Source organism: Mytilus galloprovincialis, chromosome 13 (genome assembly GCF_965363235.1).
Source record: "Mytilus galloprovincialis chromosome 13, xbMytGall1.hap1.1, whole genome shotgun sequence".
In the NCBI taxonomy this organism is placed as follows: Eukaryota; Metazoa; Mollusca; class Bivalvia; order Mytilida; family Mytilidae; genus Mytilus; species Mytilus galloprovincialis.
The window spans coordinates 46,881,883-46,905,180 of NC_134850.1; the positions used below are offsets into that span (position 1 = coordinate 46,881,883).

At 31.9% G+C, this 23,298-nt stretch overlaps 1 protein-coding gene across 4 annotated transcripts in view; it reads left to right on the forward strand.

Annotated features, from left to right (window-relative positions):
- Positions 1-675: 675 nt before the first annotated feature.
- LOC143057887 (5-hydroxytryptamine receptor 6-like) overlaps positions 676-23,298 on the forward strand; it is a 49,656-nt gene continuing 27,033 nt past the window's right edge. Inside the window, exon 1 of one of the 4 annotated variants that reach the window (XM_076231344.1) lies at positions 676-777. The gene's annotated coding sequence lies outside the window, so the exon portion shown is untranslated. The other 3 variants (XM_076231346.1, XM_076231345.1, XM_076231342.1) reach the window with 3 other exon arrangements.

Sequence of the window (23,298 nt, forward strand, 5' to 3'; positions counted from 1 at the left end):
TGACTATGCAGTGTGGGCTTTGCTTATTGTTGAATGTCGTACGGTGACCTATAGTTGTAAATTTCTGTGTCAGTTGGTCTCTTGTTGAGAGTTGTCTGAATTGCAATCATACCCCATCGTCCAATTTATAATATTGAAACACAACATTGAGTAACACCTTCCGTTATTACAGAGTTATGAATTTCATTGATAATACGAATCCATCTATATTTGGAAATGCATTTTCCTTGAACTTTCGTATGCCAAGTATAATGTATCAACACAGATAGTAAAATATATTAAAAAGTGTAAACTAATTCAACTTCAAACAAACTTGTGATTGTAATTACATGAATATGTCAAAATGGAACAGATTGTGGATACGATGATTACAAATGTATCTGTTTTTAATGTTACGATAACTATGGTGAAATAAGAATTATTCTAATTTAATCTTCTCTGAAAATTTTATATCTCCAATTCAAAATTAATTAAATGATTCTAGATTTTCAAATAATGTGTTAAGTTATGGACACCCACTTCAGCTTTAAATTATATTAAGGTAACTATTTTCGTCTATTCTTCTTAAGGACAGAGTTGAAATGAACGAAAGTAATATGTTTCTGATTATATCAATTGATGTTAAAGTTAGGAGTGAAATCGATCACACAAAGTTACAGTGAGAAATAAATACGTCACCGAACAGCTTGGATAATAAGCTTTCACACCTGGTCAAATCCTTGTAAATGTACATCAGTTGTAGTTTAATGGATTTGAATATCTGGTGGTCTGCATAAGGTAAGGGAATATTTATAGCATTTTTATAGCAACGACACAATTTAGATATAAGGTACAATTATTTTCAAAGGTTTTTTTTTTAATTAGGAACTTACATATAGATTTAAAAAAAATAGTCAAAACAATAGTTTTGGTGGCAGCGATCGTTTCTTAATATAAAATAACTATTATAACAGGTAGACTAACAAAGTCTGGAGTAACTTAGAAATATGCTTAGGATGATATTCGTATAATTCCTTCCCTGTTGCAGTTACACCATTTGTATAATTCATTACGGTCAGGTTTGATACTAAAATAACATGCATGTCATATTATTTATATTTTACTTGTTCCTGAAGTTGAATGGATTATAATGTTACAATTTACAAGGTCGGATTTGCAGTGTATGCGTCTGTATATTTGTCCAGCCATCGCTAAAGATTGTTGCTAAAATATTTGGAAATATTTTCTTCTGAACTCACCTATGTTCAATGAAATAAACTTAGACGTTCAAAGAGGAGGTTTTTTGAATGATTTATTTTCTTCTGTTTGTGCTTCCATTCGTATCCTGTCACCCAGCTTAACTTCTTACCTAATGTATTTATAGATGTATATATAATGTACCATAGAACGACACGTTTTCTTAAAACATACAGCACAATTAATTTTGAAATCAAAAAGCACATGCTGTATTTGTTTTGTGTTACGGCAATACACCACTATTTGTACATTGCACAAATATAAGAACTGCCAACTATTGGTAATAGCAAATTTCAAGTAAAGATAAATCAAATGCACCTTACTTTTAAAAAAAACAAAAGTAGTTTTTTTGGCAAATGACACGAGAACATATTCAACCCTTTAAAGTAGCAGGTACCTACATTGTCAATTTGTTGGATTTTAATGGTACTAGTAAAACACATTAACGTACATTTAAAAAACGAATAGTTCTGGATCTGTGATAATGAATGAGATAGAATAATAATAATAAAAAAGTCTGACAACACTACTGACAACAGTAGAACAAGTATACAAAAGTATTTGGAAAAAATCGAATGTTAATAAAATAATAAATAGACCGGGTTATGGGTAAGCTTTAGTTTAAACATATTTATTTGTGGAGGATTGGAAAACAAGTTTTGCAACTTATATTAACCCCTCTCTACTTTTCGGGAACGAGTGCTGCCTTGTAGCGGCATTAGCCTGCTCTTTTTTGAAATCTACAAGTTGGTCTTCTACGTGCAAGAGATATGGCTCTCTCTTAACACGGGTCAGTCATTTATCGTCCCCTTCCGACGGACTATCATCGTCGTTGAACACGTGCATTCAATATCATTGTACTTCTGTTGTGGAATATTGTATTTAGTAGGGGTTTTTTTTATAATCATTTGTATATCAATTATGAAGAACATTACTGGCAAAATTTTTCTATAAGTGTCCGTTCACGTCGACTTCCCGTTATTCGAATCACCTTGTGTAATTACGAGATGATTTGTTTAAGTAAAAATCATCATTATTGTATATAAGGTTTTTCGTCGGGAGTTCTTGTATAAAAATGTTCCTAAATGATATTATTCACTGTTTAGTATATCTTTATTTAAAAACTTGAGTTGAAGGTTTTTAGAGGGAACATATATTTTCCATTTAGTTTTATCCTCGGTATTTAGTAATTGTCCGTTATAGATACCTCATCGTGTACTAGTATATGACAAGTCTGAAAGAAGAATACTATGACATGTAAAAAGAGAACAAAAAAAACTTTTCTTAAAAAACTAAAACGAGGAACATAATTGGAATCAAATCAGAATGAAAATTAGCAATGTGTCAAAGAGACACCAACCCGACCAAAGAGCAGAAAACAGCACGAGATCACTAATTGGTCTATGTCGCAGCAAGAAAATCACGAACCTTCAAGATGGCTTTACCTAGCACCTGAAGCACAAATGTGTACTAGTTCAGTGAAAACGATCGTCACACTAATATCCTAAACATATAAATAAACTCAAATTTAAAAACAAAAACATACAAGACCAACAAAGGCCAGATGCAACTGAATTTGGACATGTGCAAACAATGCAGCTGGGTTTAACATGGCTTCTGAGGTCACAAGCCTCCTGCTATATTTGTAGCCAATTTAGAATAAATAAACGTCCAGCAATATATACGCGATATGCACAGTAAAACTTAGTTTGAAAATGTCATAGTCCGAAGTCAGAATAGGTAACCGAAAAAAATATGGAAAATGACAATGATACACAAATTCACAAAAGACTACTTGCAGTTTCTGACATGCCAGCTCCAAACATCAATTAAACTAATTGCAAGATTGTGTCTTTATCCTATGAAAGTCTCTCCTGTTGGAGGTTTAGTAAAATACCATCGTAAAAAATATATATGAAGAAAATAACCCATATCATGCAACTACTAGTATAAGAATGAATATGTTAATTTCCGACAAGAAAGACCCTATGAGTGAATGAATATTTATTCCAAAATATGCCATCTTTAATGACATGACGGCAGTTTCGTAACTAAATCCATTCTGAAGAAGTCCGTTCAAAGGTTTTTTTTGGGGGGGGGGGGAGGGGGGGATTATAACCTTTATGTGCTTTCATTTTGTATTTTTGATTTTTTAGACCGTTTTGTAATCGTTTTATTTTTTCTATTATGCTTATTGTTAGGCCCATATATCTATATACTTTATTTGTTTACCTTTTATTCTGTACCTTTTACCTACTGTTCTCTATTCTGTTGACCCTATCTGCACACTCATATTCAGTATTGGCATGTGTTAATGTACTTTATAAAACTATCTGCCATTAATGCTAAAATACTTTATTTAAAAAAAATTATGTTGTAATAAGTCACGTTCGACACTTAAATTCTATGTTTAAACTAGTTGTAAATTGATCAGGTCCCATTACCTAGTGTTTTTAAAACAATTTGTCGTGTATACCATTCAATCTGTACAAAAACATGTTATACACTTTTATGACAAAGCTTTCAAATGTTGTCATTGTATGATGTGATACTGTTCAATCAGTAAAATGAAAGTGGAAATGGGAATATGTCAAAGAGACAACATCCAGACGAAAGAGCTGACAACCGCCGAAGGCCACCAATGGATATTCAACGCACCGAAGGGGCCTCACCTGGCCTTTAAACAAAAAAAAAACATACCAGATTAACAAAGGTCACAGGCTCCTGACTTTGGACAGGCGCAAAAATATGGCTGGATAAAACATGTCTTATGGGATCCTGAACCCTTCACCATAACTTTAGACAATGTAGAATAAAGAAACATATAGCAATAAGCACAGTAAAACTCAGTTTAAAAAAGTCCGAGTCCCATGTCAGACTAGGTAATAAAATAAATTAAGCAAAATGACAATGATACATAAATAAACAAAGGACTACTAGTAGTTACTGACATGCTAGCTCCAGACCTCAATTACAGCCGATTGCATCGAGTGTGTACCCTCATTTAAGAGTAGACTAGTCCGACAGATAACTAATTTATCTGTCTGTTGGACTAGACTACTACGAAATGAAGGTAGTATACCTTACCTAATAATGACCAAACATATTACCCTTTTCTACAAACGCAATGCAACCGGCTGTGTACTGATTGAAATCATGAACAGTACTCGGGTATCAGTGCTTCCATACTGACTTGACTTTTAACATATATTTCTAAATTATTATTTAAAAACTAATGTTCTGACTCCCTCAGGCAAAGTTTATATTAGATGCATTAGGCTATTCCTTTTTATGTTTTTACTACTTAATAATTAAATATTATGATGTCGCATTAATATTTTCAATAAGACAATTCTCCATCACACACCAAATGACGTAGAAGTTAACACATACAAGTATATTTTAAAGTTAAACGTTATCATATGATAGCATGTAAGATATATTTAATGAAATATTAATTTTATACACTTAGAAATTGACAGACCAACTCAAACCTAAGACTGCTTTTATATTCTTATTTACGATTTAATTCTGAGAATATAGCACTATCTCAATGACTAGAACTATTCTAAATAATGAACAGAGAGCTTCTCTGCTTTGCGTCATTTGAAATTAGTTTACTATATAATAGCTTTATCAAAGATCTGGACCTGAAAGTTCTATCCTTTAACATATTTAAAGAGTTCTACATAGGAGCAGATCGTTCATACGTGAGCCGTTGTGTAGTGGTTAGTGCATCGGACTACGAACACAAAGGTTCTTTGTTTGAGCTCTGTTCCGGGGAAACCATTCTAGGGACTGGGTTTTTGGCTCTCCCTCGACACAATTTGCGAGTATGGTCTTGAGAAACGATAATTAAAGAGTTCTACATAGGAGCAGATCGTTCATACGTGAGCCGTTGTGTAGTGGTTAGTGCATCGGACTACGAACACAAAGGTTCTTTGTTTGAGCTCCGTTCCGGGGAAACCATTCTAGGGACTGGGTTTTTGGCTCTCCCTCGACACAATTTGCGAGTATGGTCTTGAGAAACGATAATTGTCCTTCAGGGTGATAAATGGCTGACACGTCTTAATAGTTATCAAAGGTACCAGGACTATAAATGAATATGTCAGACAAGTGGTTCGTCTACATAATACTCATCAGTGACGCTCAGATAAAAATAGATAAAAAGAAGTTCAAAGTTGAAGAGCATTGAGGATTAAAAATTCCAAAACGTTGTGCCAAATTCGACTAAGGTAATCTATGCCTGGGATAAGAAAATCCTTAGTTTTTCAAACAATTTAAGAGAGCACCATATCTCTTGCTCGTAAAAACTAAAATCACAAAAAGACACCCTTGTAGATTTCGAAATAAGCAACCTATGCTGCTAGAAGGCAGTACTCGCACCCGCAAAGTGGAAATGGATTCATATGAGTTGCAATAATTTGTTTCTCAATACACTAGAAATAAATATCATGTTTAAACTACTATTAAAGTATTCTGAAAGTTATATTCTAGAATACTTGTGAAGTATAACTGTTCTAAGATCCGTATTCATTGTCCAGAATGTTGAGTAATGCTTACAAGAAAATCTATATAGATCACAAATAACGAGATATAAAAGCATGATTATACCGCGCTCCTATTTATTGCTTGGGGAAGTCAGAGACACATGAAAGAACCCATAAACCCTTCGACAGGAACACTGACAATTACATTCTATAAAGAATGGAGTCGGACTCACCTGCATGTGTTCGCAGCTGTATCATTTCTGAGCTCGCATGATAGTGTCTTCATTAAACGTCTTTATTGCCAACTTTAATTCGATAAATCGATCAATTCTTGAATTTGAAAAATAAACCATAAATCTATTTTTCTAAATAGTCTTGTATGTAAAATTAAATACTGGCACCAGTTTCCCGTTCGTCAGCCCTTCATCAGCTACTTAAGGAAACATTTCATCGAACGAAATTGGTGTATAAGTACATAAAGGTTCCATATTGTTTGTTGGAGCTAACAGTTTATAATGACAAATTAATAGCGTTTTTTAAACAGTTCACAAGTTCAGAGTTTAGCACCTTGTTAATTGGTTATCATAAAGGACTCTCTAGCGTAAACAAATTTGCTTTGATTGCACATCGGACAATTTGTTATCATGATTTACTGTGAAATCTATTGAACAAACCAGTTTGGACTGGTAATAATAAGTATAATAATGAGAATTGGGGTTGTATAATAACAGAAGATCCGGTTTACAAAAGGTATTTATGCAAAGGTTTCTGATGGGGAAAACATTAGATTCTAATTGTCTGCCAAAATTGAAAGGAATACGATTTATTCAGGGTCCCGTTTTAATCAGGTTCCCTGTAAATCAAAATCTCACACTTCGGTATAGGACACAATCAGTATATATTCAGATCAGACTCACATACTGTTTATAATTTTCCCTTGTTCACTTCGTTTTAACATAGGTGGATGGTTGTCTCATTGGCACTCCTTGTTGTTATAATGTTGAGCAAGTTGAAAAATCACAAATATCGAACACATGTCGCTAATAAGCTGGGAAACCAACACATCAAATCAGTCAACCAATTGGTGACTGTAACCATAAATTGATGTGGTACCAATGTCTCATGCTTTTGTTGGATCAGTTTTCGTGTAAAAGAGGGACGGAAGGTACTAAAGGAACAGTCAAACTCATAAATCGAAAAAAAATAGACAACGCCTACACATATTAATGAAGTTCATGTAGCAAAAAAGTGTTGTAAGAGAAACCTGATGAGTCAAGTTATTTTCAATAAATTTAAACAAGAAACTAGCGGTTTTATCTATATGTAAATGAGAAACTAAAAATATATCTGAACTACACTAACATTTAACCATAAGACCTTGACTTCGGACAGGTGCATATAAATGCAGCAGGTTTAAACTGAACCCTCGAAATTTGTTTCTTTTGCAGTCTTTCCTGGAATTCTCAACATCAAAATTGATGGTGAATTCAGCCCTGAAATGTATTATTGCTTGTTACATTAAATTATTAATCCCTGGTAAGATAAACAAACTATCATAATCAGTCTCGTAGGGTACATAAACAATTTATAAATTCACACTTCTACGCAAATTTACTAAATTGTCTGTTAATTTCCTTTAATCACACGATATTGATATTATTACGTTAAAATGAGAATACAGAGAGTTTAACTATTGATACATCCATTTTTAGGAAATGTTGCATATTGTTTTCGAAAATAGAGAAAGAAAAGAAATATCAAGGATGTACAATGTTATATCTAAATTACTTTTCTAAATCCGTGGGGATTTAAATAGATATATTGTAAAGATGTTTGTCTCGTTTCAAATACCGTTTGTTGGTGTATTTATTTTTTTACTTTTGTTTTTGTCACAGTTTTGCAACTGTAGTTGCAGTGTAAGATACGCTGAATAGCCAATATGTATGTTTATTCATTCACAGAGTGTGTCTTACTCTGCTGCAGAATCCGTTTAAAAGACCAGATATAAAAGGAATCAATAAATAAGATTGACTAAATCTTCGATAGATTTTTTTTTAAAACACAATATTTGTTTTTTAGTGGAAAAAAAGACAATTATTCAAAATAGGATTTGAACAAGAATAAATGGAAGGTCTTTCACATAAAACCAAATGCATATACAATGTAGGTTAAGTGAATATAGTCAGAATCATTTCTAACCAGTATATCTTTAGAACTGTCAAAATCGTATGTCATAGATGAAGGCGACAGTAATTTACAAATGTTGAATATTGTTAATCGATCAAGAACGAATCAAGGAGATAAACAAAATGGAAGAACAACATTTTCCAATAGAAACAAGATTGTGTGCGTCGACAGGGTACGCGTTTCCTGATATGCATGCCATGCGTACTTACTTTCAGTACAAAATTACAAATAATACGACTAAACTGGTTTATACAAATACCGCAAAAACATGACGATTCTGAAATTAGACACCGACAACGCTAATCGGTCGACCAATTTGTTACAGTGACCATAACATCATGTTGTGTCAACTTAAGTGGTTCTTCCTCATGACATAAGTCTGTTAGAACTGGTTTTGTGGAAGGAGCACACTCATGTTGAGGAAGTCAGCTTTATGTGACAAGCACGAGTGTGCTGCATAATATTGAAAAACACTCATTGAAATGTGAGTGTGTTTGAAAGACATAAATAATAAAAATTTCACATTGTATTTGAGTTCTTAACAGTCCTCTCCTTGTTCTAGGGAATAACTGTCAGAAGCAGTATTATGGTCATATAGTAAATAATACTATAAATTTGGTCATTGAAGTTCTGAATACCTGTTAAACGCAAATGTAGATATGTTGACCTCCTCGACATCAATGATAACTTAGCTAATTAATGACAACAGTAGTATACCGCTGTTTAAATTATATCAAGTACATAAAATCAATAATTAGGGGCATATAATGAAGGACTTTTGAATAAATTAAACTTGATTTTTTGTGTCATGTCATTATTATTAATAAATATTTTCAAGCCTTGTTATCTTGGTATCTTATGTAGATATTAGGCGTATTATTTGGACGCCATACTCATGTTTTGTTTACATATGACTGACCAGTTTGCACTCAATCATGACATTTTGATATAGGAATCGTATTAGAAGTCAAAAGTCAAAAGTTTCGGCTCTTCCTTGACACCATTTGCGAGTGTGGTCTTGCGAAACAGTGATATTCCGTCGGAATGGGACGATAAATGACTGAGCCGTGTTAAAAGAGAGACACATCTCTTGCACGTAAAAGACACCCTTGTAGATTTCGAAACAGAGCAGGATAATGCCGCTACAAGCCATTCGCAGCACTCGCACCCGATAAGTTGAGAGGGATTACCATAAGTTGTAATGACTTATTTCCCAAAACACTATAAATAAATAAATATGTTTAAACTAGAAGTCAAAAAGCATGAACACAAAAATTCCGAAAAGTTTGTTCCTAACACAGCAAAACGACGTACACATGGCGGTTGAAACACTTTGGTTTTAAAAATCAACATTATATTTACAGTTCAATTACTGAAATTGTAATGAAATTATACTGAATGATACTTCATTCTTATGATATTTCACATCAATATAAATGAGACTTATAAGCTAGAGATACTTTCAGAGACTAAAAGTCCACCAGCAGTGGTATAGATCTAGTGTTTGTATAACTCATCCAAGAGGGACGAAAGATATCAGAGGGAGAGTCAAACTCATAAATAGAAAATAAACTGACAACGTCGTCATGGCTAAAAATAAAAAGACAAACAGACAAATAATAGTACAGAAGACACAACATAAAAACAAAAGACTAAGCAACACGAACCCCACCAAAAACTTGGGGTGATCTCAGGCGCTCCGGAAGGGTAAGCAGATCCTGCTCCACATGTGACAAATGTATCAGGCTTATTACTGTTTGTCAATCAAACACACACCAATTCGTCCTGTGTAATTTTAAACTATAACAGGTCTAGGTTTGAATTATGTGGAATAAGATACTTTCCGGATATTGTAGAGAATTAGGCTTTTCTTGATGATTATCCCGAAAATTGATTTATAACTTATGTCAGTTGTGTAAGTGTCCACATAGTTTTGTTTAACTATTTTATTGTGTCTATCTTTTTTTTTTTTTTTTTTTTAAATAAGATGCAATGTATGCTATACTGGTTTCTCCAATTTTAAATTCACTTAAGATTTTTTTTTTTCTTGGATTTCCCTAGCATTTGAGATATTTGAAAATAGTTTGAAGACCCAATATGTCAATGTTTCCAGTTAAAACATTTGATGTGTTATAACTCTATGAATTGAGAATGCATGTTGGGATCAATTAACTGGTAAATCATAATGGTATATCAACACATGATTCGTTTGAAAAAAATGCAGCAAAGAATAACGTGACCTTTCTAAAGTTATGCATCGATAGTCTTAAAATAAACATGCTAAACATAATTTTAAAATATAAAAAAAAAAGATGTGGTATGATTGCCAATGAGACAACTATCCACAAAAGACCAAAATAACACAGACATTAACAACTATAGGTCACCGTACGGCCTTCAACAATGAGCAAAGCTCATACCGCATAGTGAGCTATAAAAGGCCCCGATAAGACAATGTAAAACAGTTCAAACAAGAAAACTAACGGCCTTATTTATGTAAAAAAAATGAACGAAACACAAATATGTAACACATAAACAAACGACGACCACTGAATTACAGGCTCCTGACTTGGGACAGGTAAAATATGGTAAACACTTCTTGTTAATCATTGACATGGAGTAATTGCTGCAAAACCAACATTTTTTGCAGGTTTGTTGGTGATGATGTTTCTGGAATGTAAGGTGGAACAAATATACGTCAACACTTTAAAACGTCAATGAAACAGATAGCAACCAAACAAAATAATCACTTTCCTCCCAAACTAATATCTAGAAATGTGGAGAAAATTGGAAATTGATACTATAAATGTAAATTGATTTTTATCTCAATGGGATTTTCTTATATTAGTTTTAAGAGTCGACGACCCACCTCAAACGACCTTTATAATACCATCATATTCAGATCAGTCAAGATAATGGCATTATTAGAACGCCGTATATCACTATTCAGTAGAATAAGCCCTGGAATTGACAGTGACTCGCAAAAGTTCAATTGACCATAATACTGCAAAATAAACTGATATATACTTAAGCAGTCTTTGATTTTACGTAATGGTGTTTTTATTCTGGGTTCAGGATATGTCCTTATATATAAGTATTCATTATTGGATAGAAATCCGGAAGCAGACTTGTTTGTTGTTTTCTTGCACTAAGTAATCTTCTTCCTTGATGATAGCGATATCGAATATTGTGGAAATGATCCCGAGAGAATCGCCTTTTTTAAAAACAGAAAACATAATTTAATACAATTATGTTTTTCGAACTCAAGTAAAATGCTAAAGGGCGAAACGAAAAACAATCAAGTCATTTAAGTTCAATGTCTGACTTTTAGTTACCTATTGATTTGTAGGAATGAGCTAATTACTTTCGTACAGTGGAAACAAATCACACGGAAAACCTATAGATGTCATTTAGTTTGTTTAGACTTTAGGTTGCTTTCTCATATGTTCTTTTATCTATATAGACATTAACATATTTCAACATGTTCAACCGATCTCATGATTCCTACAAGATTGACAAACTATACATGTACTGTCAACGTATATGTGTTCCGCCTAACAGAAGTTCCAATGGAAACATTGTCATAATATCTCTTCCTGTTGGAAAAAATATTCTATACCATTTATTCCGTTAGGAACATATACTGTAATATTTGTTCCTGTGGAAATAATATTCCAGAATATATTTTCCATTTTGGAACTTATATTATGAAGGAACTTCTATTCAGTGACAGTACTACTAATAAAAGATGATCTGTTTAAATATTTACTATATCTACATCAGTGAAAAACTGCCAAATATCTAAAGTATTCAGTAAGAGAAAAAAACTTTTTATCATGAAAATTTTCGATAAAATTTATATTTATTTCGTCATTTATTTAGTATTAAATGAATTGAAAAACAAAAAGTGAACGTATGTGAAATGTGATACAATGAATGAGATGGGAATGAATTTGGTTATATTTGGGAGAAAGAAAAATGGGATAGAAACAATGAAAATAACCTAAATAAAACATAACAAACCATGGGCAAAGCAAACTAATGAGTGAAAAAAGGTTTACAATTCGCCGTTTCAAAATCTAATGCATCCTGGGTAATATTTTCAAAAGTGTTCACCAAAACGTCGTGATTGGTTAAAAAAGTCATAAACAATGGAAATTCAACCAATGACGTGACGTTATTTCATTTTGGGGTACGAACAATGAAATTACCCATGATTCTTTAGATTCTGAAACGGCCAATTCTAATCGTGTCATCTTTTCTGTATATTCTTTTATTTTGGTAAAAGGATGCTAGTGCCCAACTGTTTCAGAACAACTAAATGCTTAATTGTTGACTGCCATTTCTATTTCCTAATTAAATAAGACCAGGTCCTATTCATTTCAAATTCACAAAATAAATGTTTCGGTCTAATATTTTGATTAATATCTTTTGAAATTCTGCAGAGTAAATCACCATGATATGTTTTTTTTTTATCTCTGCCTAATATTACATAAAAGAGGATATATTTATGAAGAGACTTTACTGAGAATACAGGACTAGATTCCTATTGACTTTGATCGTATTCTCTTTATAGTGTATGACATTTAGTTACATTGTGTATCACAAGACGCGAACAAAGGTAACTGTTCGGTGTGGTCCTCAATCAATTGTGTCCCTGAAACCAAATCTTTCTGGGATATAGCAAGACTTACTACTTAATTGAAATGTAAATTACGCGGAAGGAAAGGCCTTACTGTAAAAGCCTTTACTGCGATATATCTGTTTTACTTATATCAGATGTTGTCTGCATAACGCATGCCTAATCAAGTATAAATTTTGCAATGAAAAATTGATCAGTATGTCTTCAACGGTGAATAATGTAATTTTTATTTATCTGAAATCCTGTTGTTCTTGTATAAAATATTATTATACTGATGGGAGTTTAATAAAGCGAAATTTTACAAGTTGTGCAAACAGATTCACTGTAATACAATATGTATTTCTGTTCTGACCTTTCTGTGTATATATGCAATGTACAACTCTCTACAAACGAAAGTGAATTAAGTGGGTTTTTTTTTTTTTTTTTTTTTTCTTTTTTGCATTTGTGAATAATATTCATATAATGTTTGTTTTTGAGACAATATTGGCCATTATTGATTAAGCTTTAAAATGATGACTGCCATATTATATTTTTATCAATCAAGAAGTCAAACATGTTTCAGGCTATGCAAATAGCTTCTGTTCTGAAAATTTAATTTTAAATATCACGAAATATCCTGTGATGCCTTGTGTCCTTGTAATTATAATTGTTGTCACTAGGCAACGTTTATATGTACTGTTAAACAAAGGTCATAAAACGGCCACTTCATTCATACAAGCACGTGACTATAAAGATGCATAATTACAATATGACTACCCCAGTCTAAGAGGACAACGAGTTTAGTGCAAACTGTATAAGGACCAGTAAAATGTGATGTGAATAACACCAACACATGGTACAACAATAAACTTTATAACTCTCACAGGTATATGAATTTCATACTGAATAAAGAGTATTCAGTTTTATTTTATTTGGTTGTAATGTTTAAACAGGGCCTGGTATCTAATATTGTTTTCAAATTGATTCTATAAGTGTCAAAATATCTATATTTTAGAACATTTTATAATGACATGAAACGGTCGTACTTTAGCAGTAGCTTATGTATATAGTGTATTCAACATTTGTGTGATCGACGGTTGTGTGTATTATTTTGTTCGTCGGTTCAACACGATTCATGGAGGCTTCTTGGAAGTAGCTTTAGAGTTATCACCAATGGTCATCCTGAGCATGCTTGGTCTGAAATAAATACAATTACCCATTTCTCGATAGTTTTCGTTTGGTGTATGTTGTTCTTCGTTTGCATTTTTGTTGTATAGATCTCCACCTTATACGTGTACTTGTAGTTTATCGATACGATGTTCAAATTTAAATCGGAATATCGATTGATATTGTAAGTATTTAACTAAATGTAAAGTGTGAAACTAAAATTCCGAATCAGGATGCATTAAAGTTTGGATGAGGAGAAACTCGACATTCGGGTCTTATTATATTTTTCATGTAATTCTTCACATTCAAAGCGTGGAAAAAAAGTTCGTGTTCAAGTACAGCCATATAATTTGCAACAATTTTTACCTGTTTAAAACGGAAGTCAATATCAATTTAATGTTTTTGGAATTACTTGATAAAATGTCACAGCAAACAAGAAAACAATGACAACGACTGCTCTCATTTCATGACAAGACCTACTTATTTAAGGTAAACATTAATATTACATTGTAATTACTTTTTACGGGATTTGAAACAATAAAAATAGCAGGGCATTTTTTTTTTTATGAAAAATATGCTGTAGACAGTGTCCTCCGTGATATGTTTTATTTATTCAAACAAAGTTTCTATTGTCGTTCATGTTTGTAGGAATATGTGTTTTACAAGTTTTAGAAGTACTGTATATTTACGTTCTCAAGATTGAGATTTTCTTCTTAGTATATTGTTTTTACAGAAGCTGTCGTTTCCGATTTGATGTTTTTCCTTTTTTGATTTAACGCTATGCGGCAAATTGTCACTTTCTCATATATCAGGGCTGACAAAATCATATTTAAGTTAACAATATTTTTTTATTATTTGCAGATTTTTAAGTGCCCCGCTAATACAAAATTCATCAAATAGCTATAATGAGTATTATGATCTTGTTAAAATACAAGAAAATTGCATGTAATTCATTAAAGCATAAATGCATACAAATTCACGCTACGATTTTCTTTTGAAATCTATGATGAAAGATAAATAAAATATAATCATTTTAAAATAAAACATGTGAATGTATGGTTTCTAATAAATATAATCGAGATATAATTGTAGCGTAAGCTTGTACAACTTGTCAATCAAACAATACGTGTGTAACAGTTGGTGTCATTGAATATTACATGTACATTTTACACGGTACAAGATTAAATTACACATAAAAGGGTGTACGGTGCAAAATGTACAAATATTTAACCTGTATGGATACAATTACAACGGTACAGGTCTAATAACAAGCGAACAGTATTGTTAGAGGTTTATAGGTCACAGGTCTCGGCCGAATTACTTATTAATTGGAATAAACAAAGATTTGGTTTATAAAATGCCAATTCATTGAAACAACAATATTCAAGAAAACACAGCCAACGCACATGAGGGGTCAAAATTATGGCCTTCGGTGGCAGAAAGTATAATATTCCATTTGCATCTCAGTCTTAGTCGCGCGCCTCGGACAAGTCGTTATAATTCCTTCGTTGTCGATGCACGCAAGTATTACGAGTTTGGTGTCTTTGATCAATAAAATGTATATTGATATAAATATTACGTTAAAAATGTAAAACGACACAGTATTGCGGCGTTCAAACCATTTAAAAAAAATAATAGACGGGATTTCTTACAGAAGTCGAAATTCTGTAATGGTGGCTCATTCACAAACATCACGCTAAAACTCTATCTGTAAGCATAAATTGTAAAAATACACCATTCTTATTAATAATCAAATATGTTTGGTTTAAATCGAAATTAATAATGTTGCATAATTAAATGCATACATCAAACGCAATAGCCAAGACCGTATCGATAAAACAAAATTTGGAAATAGTATGAAATACAAAATGAACCTAAGTGTATCTTTATAGTAGCAAAATAGTCCCAATCCTATTTGTCAGGAATAACTAAAATCGAATACCATTCTTGCAAATGTTGGTGTTAAGACATTTTGTCATATACAATAAAAACGTGAAATGTTTTATCTAATTATACCCACATAGTGTTAAAGTAGTTGGTTTGATGCTTCAGTTGACTATAATTAAATGTGATGTTTTTGTTCTGTCCCACATCGTTAGCTACAATCTATTGTACCAGAAAGTCTTCTAAAAAATGCAACACAAAAATGAAAATACAATTACCCTAATTTTCAAATATCACGAGGAACAGCCATACTATTTTATCGGACTTTTCCTAGTATCGTCTTTGGTAAAGTATGTTCAGAAAAGACGAGTGAGTAAATTTGTAAAAGAACGGAAACCCATAATTTAAAAAAAAATGAATAAGAAGTCTATAGAGATTGCTCTGTATATTCAGCAATGAGTCAAAATTTTGACATTTTACTGTTTGAATGATAATATTAAATTGTAAAAAAAATATATTGTGACAACAATCTAGATAAAGTAACGGTCAATAAACTTAAGTTTTGTTGTTGTACTTTTACACAAAAAAAACCAACCAAACAGAATTCAAACCAAATGGTTTAGAGAACAATCGAAATTATAGACAAAAGTTTTCGGCTTAGCAAGTTGATATTTTAAAACGTGTACACTGTACAATATTATGTAAGAAATATTGCGAAACAAACATTTATCGCGGGGAAAAAAAATCTGGCTTAAAGCAAAAATATTAAACAAGTTTGCAGTGCATATATTGTAAACATGAAAACTATTTCCTTTCTCGATTCTATTTATGATATTGTGACAACAATCTAGATAAAGTTACCGTCAATAAACTTAAGCAGTTCACATTTTGTAAAAATGAATACCGGTTTTATATGAATATATAAAGTTCAAAATTAGAAGATGTAGTAATTATGATTGCCAATGTGACAACGTTCCACAAGAGACAAAATGACGTAGCAGTCATAGGTCAACGTACGGCAAAATCAATCATGCTTATCGCACCGCTGGTAAAATATCACGTTGTGATTGGTTTAACGCCGTCACGTGGTGACCCTCTATGAGACCGTAAGGGGTTAGTAAATTTCATAGGGGGTTCATGACGCGTTTATGGTGACGTCATTTATTAATTTTGTTGTGTTTTATTGTTTATTTTTCAACAAAACGCAGCAGCATAAGTCCAGCGTGCGATAAATTCCCTATGGATTTTACTAACCCTCGATATATCCGTAGGGGGTCAGTAGAGAACCATATAACTTATAATAGCAAGCTTTAAACGGCCCCGATGTTGCAAAAGTAAAACAATTCAAACAAGAAAACTAACTAACTGACGGTGTTTATTATTTTTAGAATAATGTAAAATTTGTATGATTTTGATGTGTCGATAGTATCAATGGTTAAAACATGTACGTTTAATCGTCAGAAGATTAAGAATAATGTTCTTTTATTTAATAATAACAAATAAACTTATCTCATATAAAAATATTTACAATCCGTATTTTATTTCTATTTCTGCTTTTAATCCTGTCTTTCAATATAAAAATAATAACGATGTTAAGAGTTAGTAGCCACTTGAAAATTACTTCCATCAAAGAATGTTAAAGATAAACCGATTTTATTTTACCAGACTTAGGTTTGCTAGTTTGAAATATTAAAATATAGTTGAAAGGATTAGCCTGAATGGTATTAGAATACGGTATTTTAAAAATTTATCTAATAAGTGTCTTATCTTAACATCTTTTTGATATTATATAACAATTTCTTACTCAGAGTTTTGCATATTGTGGCGCTGGTAAGATTAAAAATATATAAAATTTAATAACTGATATTATCAATAAATAAAGTAATTTTGAAATCTTTCATAGTTCTGTTATTAGACGAATCTTACGGAATTTGACTGTTTCAGTGAGCCATTGTATTTGGATTTTTTCACGAATCTCTGAGCGGGCTTGAAAACAGAAACTGTTTATTCAATGCACAGATTTGCTTACATAACAGTATACAATCGGACTTTCAACTCGGTTACCTTTGTATCTGCCTATCATTACAGCGCATTCTCAGTATTATCTGGGATTTAGTTTCTCAATCTTAGTTTCAGTGTGTTTGTAGTCGATTATGGAACTTTGATTTTTTGAAGGTATTGTCTTTTGGCCATGGTGCTGGTTGTCTTTCTTAAAGTTTTGTCTTGGTTTTTGATTGTCCTGTTAATACCGCTTATCTTTTCTCTATGCTATTCAAAAAATAATAATAACGAAGCATGAAGTAGTCTGCAATAACCAGGGGTCCGAGTTGTACTTGTGTTACTGTGAATATTATAGTTGATTCTGTTCCCAACTTGGCTCTTAAAACAACTAGAATATGTTTAGTTCAATAAAAAAAAGTATTCTAAATTATTCATTTCAAACAGAAATGTATTATGATATAATAGTACACTATAATATGATCTAATATGACTCCAGCTTTTTAGTATATATACAATTCAATACAAGAAGGTAAAACTCAGATAAAATTTTAGTGTGCACATAAAACATAAACAAGAATTACTGTTTCATAACAAAGTTATTTAAATGATTTTAATGGCAATGCGTAATACGATTGTACTTTCTTTTCTTGCACATATGTTTTAGAACATGTAACAGAGCAATAAGTCAATATTTTTATCAAATTAAACCCCTATTAATTCGAAAAACGGAAACCCCTACGATCCGGACTCAGAGTGACTAGTATCCGGATTGTTAAGTCAACCAGAACGAAAAGTTTTGTACTTAAATCTACTGGTCAGTTATCATCGCTAGAAAAGCTAGAAAAGCTACTCGAATTACTGTGTACCTGACATACAACCAGCTACATATGTCCTTAATTGACTTGAACATTGTCCATGGGGAAAACTTGTTGAGTTTTTCATAATTCCAATCCTATAATATCGCGGTCATCAACTATGAACACAGCGCTACGACAAAAGATTTAATTCTAAAAAATAATATTGATAATTCAACTGTACGCTGTCTCCATAAGGTTAACCCACCTGTTGTGTGAATTTAATTACGTTTTCTGATGTTATTGTCTTGGAATATTGATCAAAAGAACAAGATAATATGGTGTAGGAGGACATTTATACACCATTAGGTAATTGAAGATAGTTGTTTTCTAGTAAAAACATTAGAAAACATTTACATATCTTGGATTTCTTAAAATAGTGTACACGTGTGAAATTTCCTGCGTATGTCTTTACGAAATGATTTAATGTAAATTCTGTTAGGAGTCAATTAGTGGTGAGTAACTTTTATTCTTAGATTTTATCTTTAAATAATTTAATAAAGTTCAGGATTGTTCATTATGTTTTCAAAACCATACTGCTCCGCAATAAATTGTTACGATGGCACAACGGTTAACGTTGTAAAAGCTTTTTTTTTCAAATCGTGAAACTTATCACAAAATCTGGTCAATTATGGATTTTTAGTAAGTTGATCTTAGGTATTAAGTGTCCAGACATGCAATAAATGGACATATGCGATATATTTGTATTTTTCAATCTTAAGTTTGATTGCAGAAATTGAATGATTATACTAAATATTTTAGAAACGCGAACTCTCTTCATTACGTGCAAATTTTGTTGTCACCCTCTTTTGATTTTAACTAGATACAATTATGTATCATCGCCAAACATAAATATTTTTTGAGAATCTAAATTGTGCATTTTATACAATGTTTGTAATTTCTCAAATTTTTTTATTTGGAAAGAAACAATAGAAGACTTTTGATGAAGGAAAAAACAGAAGTTCAATGGGTTTTAAAGGTTTTTCGTCTAGTATGGATGATGGCATATAATTCAAGATAATACATTGACATATAGATATATAATATGATTTTTCGGGTAGTGTCATTTTGTTCCTTTCATCTTGACGTCTTCTCCAAAACTATAATTCCTATTTCTTAAAACAAATTAACAGCAAATAAAGCAAACTAATATATATATATTGCAGCCGCTATTACTACATTGATGGGAGCATGCTATTAATACTCATGTATCTTTTGTAATGTATCGTTTTAAAAACAACAATAAAGTGAACGACGACATTTGAAATAAATTCCCACAATAACAATTTGATTGGTAAATGTTGTTCAGACAATTAAAACATAAAAGATAGCTGTGTTGTATCAGTAAACAAAGTTGTTTTGATAAATGTTAAATAAAGTTACAATTGATTTTGAATTATTCATCGTAAAATTAATTACAAATTGAAACTTTAGCTATTATTTATTACAGAAAATAGCAATTATTCCTTACCAGGATGTGCTATAAATAGCCATTATTGTTATGGGACTGTCATCTGAATAAACAAATTAATTCACCTGAGATTCATTCGAAAACATTAAAACATTTTTTTTTTCTTAGATACTTTCTGCAAACATTTTATTGGAACTAGCTGTAATTGAATCTGGTTATTGTTTCTTTATTGAAGTTTCATGAATTTTACCACTGTAGGCTGTTCAGCTATAATACCCGACGGTTTATATTGGATTTAGACCCGATGGTTTAGGCTGTTCTGTTAAAACGCAACATTTAATGCTGTTCTGTCTAATTCTGACGGTCTAGGCTTTATTACAAAGTTCAGACAGTTTACGCTTTCTGTTCAGTTCCAATGGTTTATACTGTAAAGGTATGAAGGGTTAGTCTGTTCAGTTTATGCACGACTATTTGTGCTGTTTTGTTTATGTTGTTCTTTTAAGACCTAAAGGGTTTATGTTGTTATGTTAAGACCTGAGGGTTTATGTTGTTATGTCTAGGACTAGCGTTAAGGCTTTTTATTTGTAGACCCAACTGTTAAGGCTGTTCTGTATGGGGCTGACGGTTATGGTGTTTTGTTAGTCCCAACGGTTTGTGTTGTTATGTTTAGACCCAAGGTTCAGGCTTTTCCATTTAGACCTTACGGTTTGTACTGTTCTGTCTTGGTATGACGGTCTATTTTTAAAATGAAGATGTGGTATGATTGTCAATGAGACAACTCTTCACAAGAGACTAAATGACACAGAAATGAACAACTGCATGTATAGGTCATAGATTGTTTTGTTAAGACCTGATAGTTTAACTTGTTCTGTGTAAAACCCGACGGTTTAGACTGTTATGAGTAAGACCTGACGGTTAATGTACATGCCCGATGGTTCATGTTGTTAAGTGATATGATGGCCAATGAGACAACAAACCTAAATGAAAGAATTTAATGTTAACAACTAAAGTTCACTAAATGTTCATCAACAAAAACCTCACCATAAAGTAAGCCATAAAAGGCCTCGGAATAATAGATCATGATGGAAGTATGCATTGGGTGCTTTTCATTTATATTGGGAATAATAGAATGCAAAACAGAACAATTTTAAATAAAATAATAAAACAAGGTTTCTTAGTTACTAGTATTATAGAAGTTTGTTGCATTCACTGTTTTATGTAAAATATTAATTTTGGCTTTATTTACCTTTTATGATCCATATAAAATCTGTAAGTTGGTGAATGCTTCTTTTACACTGTTGTCTCCACGAATGAGTGAGTGAACCATCATTTAAAGATTTATTCTTAGTATTGCAGTTTTAAATATATATTCCATTCATTTATTTCCTATTCATATCAAGTTATTGGCATACTCATGACAACCCATTGTTGTCACATGCATGTTCTGTGGTGTCAATGAACTGAAATTGTCCAATATACAACGTTGATTGACAGTGGCAATGTCTTTAGAGCAGAAACCGGAAAGATTAATTTAGGTAATACTGGTCCGTAGACTGACGATCTTTCAAACTGTCAATCACAGCTGAGTGCGTTACAATGTATTCGTGTCAACATTTCAATCGTTCATCTCTATGAGATTGTTTTAAACTACTCTACTTTGAAAGCTACTCGTTCACTTAGGGAGGTTTTATATTTCTATATATATGCATCTTCTGTTGCAAATAGCCCTTTGGTTTGAAAAAAAAAACAAATTGGAGGAAGAAATCGAATTGGATATGATGTATAAACGACTTTGTCTCTTTTCATACATTGAAATATCACATGTTTACATGTATTTCAAAAATACGAAAAAGATGAAAGCAATATCAACACATTATGGTATATTTTAAAGATATTGTTTGATTATCTTATTGTTTATGTTGAATTAATGTTCAGTAGCAAATACTTCAGAGCTGTAACATATTATCAATTAATACAATGTGTTGCTCTTAAAATTGAGTCGCATGTTGTAAAAAGCAGGAATTATTACTGACAATAGAGGTATCTTGGAAAAGGGTGAACGTTTGATTCTCTACCTATGTAGTATTGGATTGGTCGTCCCTACTGCAAACTGACATAGCTTCGTATGTATACATACTCCACAGCCAATCCGATATCCCGTTACCATGTGTTTCACTTTCCAATGCTTAAAATTCAGGGTTTACTATATTTCTATATGCATGAAACAACTTTATGTGTTCTTGGTATATCAGTATATATATATTGAACTCTTTAAAACTCGTTCATTAGTGTCTTTGATATTGGTATTGAACAGTAAGGAGAGATTGAAATAAAAATAATAGTACTTTGTAAACATATTATTGTAACCTTTCATTTTTTTCTTTCCAAAGGCATAATGGCTATTGAAATAAATAGTTTTAAATAGTCGAACTGCAGTAAAACTAATGGAATGATAACAATGGCGCCATACCTTGAAATATTCAAAGACGGAGCCCATTTAATTCCATAAGTAATTTACCAATGTTAACAATTCAATGCATACGCTTGCAACCACTCAATTTATATAGTTACATAAAACAAAATAGAAATAAATAAAAATACTAGTGGTGACTATGGAAAAAGTTTTCTTATATCACATTAATTGTGTTGTTTACTCTGAGCGCACTTAAGATGTCGTCTTCAATTTAGCGAATCCCGATGAAGGTCGTATTCCTTCTGATGAAGGTCTTATTCATTCACCAACAACATTACTTAAATTAAAAATCCCACGATCAATTCCTGAACCCTGTGTTGATATTTTGATAACGTGACAAGTCCTTCAGACATAGACGATACCTTTTATGTCCAAATCGACAACTCCTTATAATTAAAAATATTCGAATGCTTCATACAACGTAGGAGCGCCATTCCTGACGGAAAAGTACACCTAAACTAGTCATTATTTGTCAGACTTTTTCATTGGTGAATTTCATTTGTACATGCTAATAACCAAGAATTAGCATCCATGTTGACTGTAATTTTCTATATTCCTATTTCACCTGAGATTTTCTGAATGTCATTTCCATTATAAAACTGATTATCTTTTGAAAATAACTTTTTGTACTTTATTGATTGCGTCATTTTCTCGTTCTGTGTATACGATAATAGGGTTTTCTTGACATCACAAATTTCAAAAAATTAAACAAACAAAAACAAAACACCACGTTTCTACTTTTCTCCTGCGTATCGCGTGATTCTTAAAAACGATTTTTGAAAGCGTGAAAAATAATGTGGCCTAAACAAATCAGACATTAAACTGTATATTTAATCTTATGTGAGGGGGTTGCAACTTTATTTAAAGAATAATAAATATGATTTATGAATGGATGGACATTTACAGACCAACTTAACCATTTTATTATGTCAATACCAAATCATTGACCACTTGACATCTATAGTACTATTGGG